Below are 9,181 nucleotides of genomic sequence, written 5' to 3' on the forward strand. Positions count from 1 at the left end.
ATTAATATATAAATGTATACATTAATCCGGACATTCTTTCATCACAATAATTATTAATTTGTTTGATTCGCTATAAACTATTAATGTCCCTCGCTAAATAGGCTCTATTACATGTCTAACACTCCCCAAATAAAGACCATGTCATTGCGACCCAGTGCACGAAATGGGGCATGACTCCCACCCGTAACATTGTCCCTGGTTCTCCGCCTTCGCTACTCCGACTTTGCATGTACGGGCACGATGAGTTGTCGTTTGAGGGTGGTATCTAGTACCTCCACGAGCATATCTACACCCAAACATGATGTTTGTACATGGCATCCAAGATCACTGATATCACTCCAGTCCCAGTATACCAACGTGCACCAGGACCATGTCTTGAAATGGTCAACTAAATATGACTCCACGTCGACATTTGCTTAAGCTCTTTTCTTCCAACGATATCCTTCCATTGTGATATCTCGTAAGGGCACGTACCTAGGTTAGGTTGCTACCCTTTTAACCTCGTTATGTGTGTTCCCCTTTTTATTTTAAATAATTATATAGTTAATTAATTCTCTCACATGGAAAACACACACACCTCACCAATATCATTATGTAATCATGCTAGTGAATTATTATTATAATTAATCCATGGCATACTACATATTGTAATCACACATCAAGGTATATCGACATAAATAACATAACATCAACTAGTAGTATGTAAAGAGATACACCTTTCAACAAAACTACTTCTAGCATGCATATCCTAGTTTCATTCAAGAGTGTCAAAACATAATTATAACATCCATATCATCATAATTAAACCATACAAATAATCCTCACTTCTGGCATGGACATAACCCTCTCAAATTGCACCAAATCATTAATTTAAGAACCCTAGCATACAAAGGATCCCAAAATTTAGTTGCATCATCAATAACATTACATGTCCAGGTTATATTAATGGGTTTTGAGCAAAAGAACATCCTATGTGCACATGCAAAACCCTAAAACTTTGGATCTAGCTTTCTCTATTGTACATGCAAATTTATCTAAAGCTTGAAACCCTAATCTAGCATACTATTAAAACAAAATCTAGAATACAGCAAGTTTAGATGATACCTTTCAATAGTTGCAAGAATCTTTGATCTTCAAGAAGCTTAGTGTCACAAGTGTAACACCTCTAATGGCTTACAAACACCACAAGCAAGAAGATGATCTAGGAGAGAGGAGAAGAGAGGAACAATTTCGGCTATAGTAACCTTAGGGTTTCTTGGTGTAGCCGAAACTGAAGCCCTGGGGTCCCTTAAATAGTTGAGCTGCTAGGGTTTCAGTCAAAACCCCAATTGGATGACTTAGGCCCTAAGCGGCTTGAGAACCTTCTGGAATAAGGCCTCCTTGGACGAAATTAGAGTGGGCTTCCACTCCTAATTTCGTCCCCCTTATGTCCATGAGAGTTCACAGCCTAAAACCAACTATCACACAATTGACAGTTCCAGTCCCCTTTATTTAATTAATTTCTTTTAGTCACAAAATTAATTCTTATTTAATTCTTGACTAATATTAATTAAACTATATGATTTCTCCTTTAATATATTAATCATATAATATATTAATAAACCATAACAACCTCTCTCTCTCCATAAATCATCATGTCAGGTTGCTTCGGTGAAGGCAACCCAAAAGGATCATGACCAACCGGGTCAAGTACATACCAAATGTAGTTACGAGCTTAGACACTAATCCAACAGTCTCCCAGTTGGATAAGTCTACTAACTATAAATGCAAGTATGACTTTAGGATCCGATTAGCAATCGTAGCTCTCAAAGACGCTGTCGAACTCTGATCTTATCAGTAACATGTCCTTCAGATAAAGGGTCGTATAATCCTTCGTTCTAGATATCGTGTGGACAAATACATTGAACATAGTCATACTTATTGTCCAGCAGTTTCTTTCTCGATCTCTGATTCGTCTGACATAGAACTTAATTGAACACATCAATTGAGTCCTGACCGGGCCCGGCACATAAGTCAAACCAAATCATCGAGGGGCCCATATATCGCTTTTACCTTCTTAGGATAAAAGGAACAGATAAACTTCGACTTATATGTATTTACTATTCACTCATCAAATCGTACCCAACAATGCGTTTTATAACATCAAGTTACTGATGCGTTTACGCATTATCAATGCACAACCAACTTGCAAACAATAAACCATATATCTTGGTTTAAAGACTATATGATATTATCGTCTTGCGATCACTCGTGATAAATTCCATGAAGTGATAGCAACAAGTGTGGGTTTAATCTAATGCTCAAATCTTAGTTCATAAGCACTCATGAACGTTGTAGCAAACTTTTGCTATGTCTAATAGACTTTAGACAATCTACAAGCCAATTCATGACAGTCTTCTTTCATACGTACTTCTAAAGTATGAGTGAGTGTGGACGGTTCGAATAATCTTATTATTCAGGAAGTCAAAACATGTAAAGTGAAACAATAGGTAAATGATTAACACAAGACGGTAACTTTACTTATAAATAATACACATTTATTTAACCGTCAAATGTTAATTACAATTTATCTATTACACGTTTCGAAGCTATCTAATCTAAACTAATATCGTCCTTCAGCCCAATGCTCCGAGCGTGTTGCAAGTGCTTAACCCTACTCAGTCCCTTCGTAAGGGGATTTGTTGGGTTATCTTCTGACGATACCCTCTTCACCACGAGGAGTCCCTCTTCCACCCGATGTCTAATAAAGTGATATTTTCTGTCGATATGTCGAGATCTGCCATGATCCCTCGGTTCCTTGGTCAAGACAACCGTTCCTTCATTATAGCAGAAAATCTACATAGGCTCCTTTATGGCTGGTACAACTCCAAGGTCTCCAATGAAGTTCTTCAACCATATCGCCTCCTTTGACGCTTCGCTTGCTGCTATGTACTCTGATTCGCACGTTGAATCAGCTACGGTCTCCTGCTTGGAACTTTTCCAAGTCACTGCTCCTCTATTTAGGGTAAAGACCCAGCCTGACTGAGATCGATAATTATCTCGGTCTGTCTAAAAACTGGCGTCACTATACCCTCACACCCTTAAGACATCACTCCCACCGAGGACTAGAAACCATTCCTTGGTCCTCCGAAGGTACTTAAGAATATTCTTGACTACGGTCCAATGTGCTCTGCCAGGGTTCCCCTGATATCTGCTGACCATGCTCAAAGCGAAGGCCACATCAGGGCGAGTACAAGCCATAGCATACATGATTGAGCCAACTGCGGAAGCATAAGGTATTCGGCTCATCTCTGCTATCTCAGTCTCTGTACTCGGGCTCTGAGTCATACTCAGTTTGGCGTTGCTTTGGATTGGTAACTCCCCTTTCTTAGAATTCTCCATACTAAAACTTTTTAGTACTTTATCCAAGTAAGTATTCTGACTAAGTCCTATTAGTCTCTTACTCCTGTTTCTCACTATGCTTATTCCCAAAATATAGGCAGCCTCTCTGAGGTACTTCATAGCGAAACACTTCCCAAGCCAGGACTTAACTTCCAGCAGGGTCGGTATGTCGTTTCCTATGAGTAGTATGTTATCGACATACAATACGAGGAAGCTAACTATACTCCCACTGGCTTTGACATATACACATGATTCATCCTCGCTTCGCAGAAAACCAAACTCTTTGACTTTCTCATCGAAACAAAGTTTCCATCTATGAGATGCCTGTTTCAATCCATAAATGGATTTCTCAAGCTTACACACTCTATTAGGATGCTTTGCATCGACAAAACCGTCTGGCTGACTCATGTAAACATCCTCAGCCAACTTCCCATTAAGGAAAGCGGTTTTGACATCCATTTGCCATATTTCATAGTCATGAAATGCAGCAATGGCTAGCATCACCCTAATAGACTTTATCTATGCAACTGGTGAGAAGGTCTCATCATAGTCAACTCCTGGAGTTTGAGTAAAGCCCTTCGCAACCAATCGCGCCTTATAAGTGTGTACTTTCCCATCCATGTCGGTCTTCTTCTTGAAGATCCACTTGCACCCGACCGTCTTACGACCTGGCACATTGTCAACCAAATTCCAAACTTGGTTGTCATACATGGACTGAATCTCGCTGTCCATAGCCTCTTTCCATTTTGCAGACTCCGGGCCTGCCATGGCTTCCTTGAAGCTGTTAGGTTTATCCAAATTTATTAGTGTATTGTCACTAATAAATGTATCACCTTCACTTGTTATATGAAAACCATATACCACAGGTGGAACATTAACTCTAATGGAACGTCTAAGAGGTAAGGACTCGTCAATTGGTTCAACATGAGTTTCCTCCTCAGGTTGAGCACCAGTGTTGGAGGTTCCTTCATCGTTGGATTCTTGAAGCTCTTCAAGATTGATTTGCCTCCCACTGTCTCCTTGGCTTATGAGTTCTCGCCCTCGGAAAACCCCTCTCCTCGCAACAAAGACAACATTGTCACTCGGTCTGTAGAAGAGACATCCAAAGGAGTTCTGAGGGTAGCCGATGAAAATACATCGCTCACTACGAGCTTCGAGCTTGTCATGAGTCTCTCGTCTGACAAAAGCCTCGCAACCCCAAACCTTGATATGTGCCAATGAGGGAGCTTTCCATGTCCACATCTCGTGAGGTGTTTTGGCAGCCGTCTTCGTAGGGACTAAGTTAAAGATATGGGCGGAAGTCTCTAAGGCATACTGTAACATCCTAAAATTTAAGACCGGGTTCTTAAATTAATCAATTAAATAAATGAAAAATGATTTATATAGTTAAATCATCAAGGGATAATCATATCATTAGTTGATCTGAAGTTTGGAAAGTTATAAGTGAAAATAGTAACACTTTAAAGTTAAAGGGGCAAAAGTGTCAAAATTTGCGAAGTGAATTGACCAAAGGGTTGACTCAGTTAGTGGAAAGGACTACTAAATTCATATAATGGATGGAGGAGGAGTTAGTATGTCATACTTTTATATAAATGTGAAAATAATTGAAGTAATGGTAAATTTGACAAGAGTTGTAAAGTTGAGGGACTAGTTTCGACAAACAGAAAACTTTGTGGCTAGTGTTAACATAGTCATTTGACTAATCAGATAAAATGAATTGTTTGGGGGTCAAAGTGTGAAAGATGTATGTTTCCTTTTATTTATTGATTAAATGGTGTTAAATATGAGAACAAGGAAGGTTAGGGGTCATTTCTGCCAATTATCGAAAGTAGTCACTAGTTATGAGGGGTTCTCTTCATTTGAAGAGAGAGAAACGAGATTGAGTGAAAGAAACAAGGAAATGGCGATTTATATGACACAAAGGAAGATTTAGAGTAGTTATTGAGGAATCAAGCTAGGAATTGAAGATATGAAGCAACATCAAGCTTGAGAGGTATAATTTCTCATCCTCTAACTCTGTATTTCGAATTCAAAGTTTGGGGAAAGCCCTAATGTTGAAATTAGTTTGATTCATTGATTAGGGTTTTGGTTTCTAACCTCCCTTGAGTTGTTTTGATGGTCCCAATCTCAAACCAATCATTCCATTAATGGTCTTGATGATTTGGGTGAAAACCCTCATGAACCCTAGAAAACCCAAATTGAGAATATGGCAACTGATAATGAAATGAGATTAGATTCTATGACCTAGATGATATTTTATAGAAACAAATCCAATTAGAATGCTCTAATTCATCAATGATGGTAGAATCAAGCATAAAGATGGGTTAGATGGTTATGTGAGAAATTGTGATGAATACAATTAAATTCTTGGAATGTGAGCATTTGATGAGTATATGATACTCATAATCATGAGTTGATACTAACAATATGATTTGAATGCAATAACATGAAGGATTGGGTGTTCTATAGTTGAATTTATGGAATAATTGGCCATAAGGTCATTTTGGGAAATCTATTGATAATTTCAAAATAAATCTCATATAAGAAGTGAATGATATTCATGAACATGAATTGACACTCAAGAGGTGATAATCAAACATAAACATCAAGGAATGTTAGCAAATATGCATCTCTAGTGATTGTTATGACCCAAAGGCAATTTTGGAATGTGGAATGGAATTGAGAATTTCATAGTTAGATTGGGCATTTTTAATGAGATTAATGGGGGTTTTATGTGCTTGACAACATTTATTTGAGTGTTCAATAATTTGGGAACAAGCATTGTGAGCTTTGGAATGTTCAAGTAAAAAATGGACTAGTTTATCTTCTTCTAAACACTTGAGGATCATCATGATCTTAAGGTTTCAATGAACACTTAATGAATTAAGTGGAGTGTTTTAAGATGATAAAACACCTCCTAAACACGTGTGATAACATATACAAATGGTACAAAGTGATTTGGAAAAGGGTCTTCAAGAACTATGTAAAGTATAGTGTTATTTTGAGAAAAAAAATGAGTTTTGTGTGTGTACAGACAGGGAAACACGACCCGTGTAGCCCCTGACTTGGAGATTTTCTTGTTTTCTTCATAACTTTTGCATACGGACTCGGATTTACGCACGGTTTTCGCCTACATTCATATTTTTGCATGAGGAATGATTTGGAACAATAAAATTTAGTATTTGAACATTTTAGGGGTATTTTGGTCATTTTAATGACTTATGTCCATACATAGTGTAGGTAGTGTTTGAAGAGGATTAACCTGGGGAAAGGAACTAGAAGAGCATTAGCTAACCTATGTGTGATTGAGGTGAGTACGTGTTGGAATTTTCCCACTTTGGGGTACATGGCAAAATGATTTTATGATAATGAAATTCAATGCTTTGATATATGAATTGTTTTGAAACGAAAGCGTCAAATGTTTTTGGAAAGGGTATTTTGAAAGAGTGCCTTAAAGGCAGGAATGTTTTTGAAAGAAAAGAACGTTTTGGAAGATCGAATGTTTTGAAAATATGATTGAAATGTTTTGAAATATAGGTGCTTTACTTTTGAAATGATTTTATGACACTAATGTATGAAATGTGTAAAGCATGGAAAGTAATGAAAAGAAATGTAAAGTTATGAAAAAGAATGGAAAGTAATGAAAGGAATTGGAAAGTAATGAAATGAAAACTGCCCGGGCCATGATACCTCGTGAGAGGCACTAGAGGAATCTATCGGGGTGGCTCCTCCCCTTCTCGAGATAGATGTCCTATTATGATACCTTGGTGGATTGATTTGTTCTTTCCACCTTGGCCTTGGAAATGATACCTTGGTGGATTTATTTGTTCTTTCCACCTTGGCCTTGGAAATGATGCCTTGGTGGATTTATTTGTTTTTCCATCTTGGTCTAGACTTGGGAGTGGTTCCTTTATTGGATGTAGACCCTAAGTATAAAAATGGCAACGGTATAATACCGGAATTAGCCCTTAATGATAAAAGAAAATGAAATATGGAAATATGGCTTTTGAAATGAAATAAAAGGAAATGGAATGAGAAGATATGAAATGTATGAAATGAGTTTTCCTTGAAAATGCTTGAAAATATTTTATGGTCTAAAACTATGTTTTGCAAGGATGAAACGTTTTTGATGAAAATGTGATAAATGTTTTGGGTCTCAAACCCACGTAGCTCATGAGACATTATTGTCTTATGTATCTTTTTTAATGCCATGTATCTCAGGTTACACTTAAGAAGAGAAAATGATAGATGGAAGCTAGAAGTCAAGTGATAGAGAATGGAGTGGAACTTGTTAAGTTCCTTATTAATTGTATTGATGTAATTATTATTTGCTTGCTATGGTTGTATTGATGCTTAATGGTAACACCCATTGTTTTAAATTTGTAAATGTTTTTGTGGTACCGGTTTTTGTTAAATGTGGGTTAACTCCCAAATGTTTTTAAAACCATAGCATATTAAAGTTTAAAAAAAATTAGGGTGTTAAACATACACCCAGAATGAGATAGGTAGTGAAGCACGAATCATCATGGAACGAACCATGTCAAGCAAGGTTCGATTATGCCTCTCAGCAACACCATTCAACTGCGGTGTCCTAGGTGGCGTCAATTGCGAAACGATTCCGCATTCCTTGATGTAGTCGTGGAATTCAAGACTAAGGTACTCTCCACCTCGATCAGATCAAAGCATCTTGCTTTTCTTGCCCAACTGATTCTCCACTTCCTGCTTGAATTCTTTGAACTTTTCAAAGGTTTCTGACTTGTGCTTGATTAAGTAGATATAGCTGTTGGGTTTTGAGCATTCTAACACTTCCTAAGTGTACATGCAACCCTAATAAACCTTGGATCTATGTTTGTCTAAGGTACATGCAAAATATTATTTTCCAAGGTTTATAACCTATCTAGCATGGCATGGGGTACTTTTAAACATAAAAGGACTAGATGAATTACATACCTTTTGTTGATTGTTGATTCCTTGGAGTTTGAGAGCCAAGCACCAATAATGTGAATGCCTCAAATGGAAATCACAAATCACCACAAACTTGGAAAATGTATGAGAGAGTATACTAACACTTAGAAATCGGCCACCACTATTACACACACACTAGGGTGTTATTTCATGCAACATGAGCTTGTTTATATAGTGTGCATGGTTAGGGTGAAACCCTAATAACCCATGTCTTTTCCTTTCCAAGGATCCATGAGTTAAAAGCTCCATGGATCATCCATGGACTTCCACATAAGCTTATCCAATTAACAAATGAGTATTAGCCCACACCATATAAATATAATAGCCCATGATTTAATTAGTCTTCCTTTTAATCACTAAATTAATTCATAATTAATTCAAGATTAAAACTAATTAAATAACATGACTTTATATTAATATATTATAACTTATAATATATTAATAAATCGTAAGTATACAATTCTCATAAAATTATCCATAAACAGTTTGGGTGAAGTGCAACCCAAATGGACCATGCCGGGTCGGGTCAAGTATATACCAAACAAGTTATGGACTTAGACACCTTATCCAACAGTCTCCCACTTGGATAAGTCTAATAACTGTATTTGTGTATGTTACTTTAGGAACCAACCAGCAATCGTAGCTCTCGAAAACTCTGTTGAACTATGAAGTGTCATTTTAGATAAGTGATCATATAATCCTCTGTTCTCATGATATCAGCCGGACAAATACATGGAACAACGTCGTACTTATTGTCCAGCAGTTTGTTTCCCGATTTTCGATTTGTTTGACAAAGAACTAAATTGAACACATCAATTAGGTTCTGACCGGGCCC

The sequence above is a fragment of the Lactuca virosa genome, chromosome 1 (assembly GCF_052849685.1).
Source record: "Lactuca virosa cultivar CGN04683 chromosome 1, Lactuca_virosa_CGN04683_v6, whole genome shotgun sequence".
Classification (NCBI taxonomy): domain Eukaryota; kingdom Viridiplantae; phylum Streptophyta; class Magnoliopsida; order Asterales; family Asteraceae; genus Lactuca; species Lactuca virosa.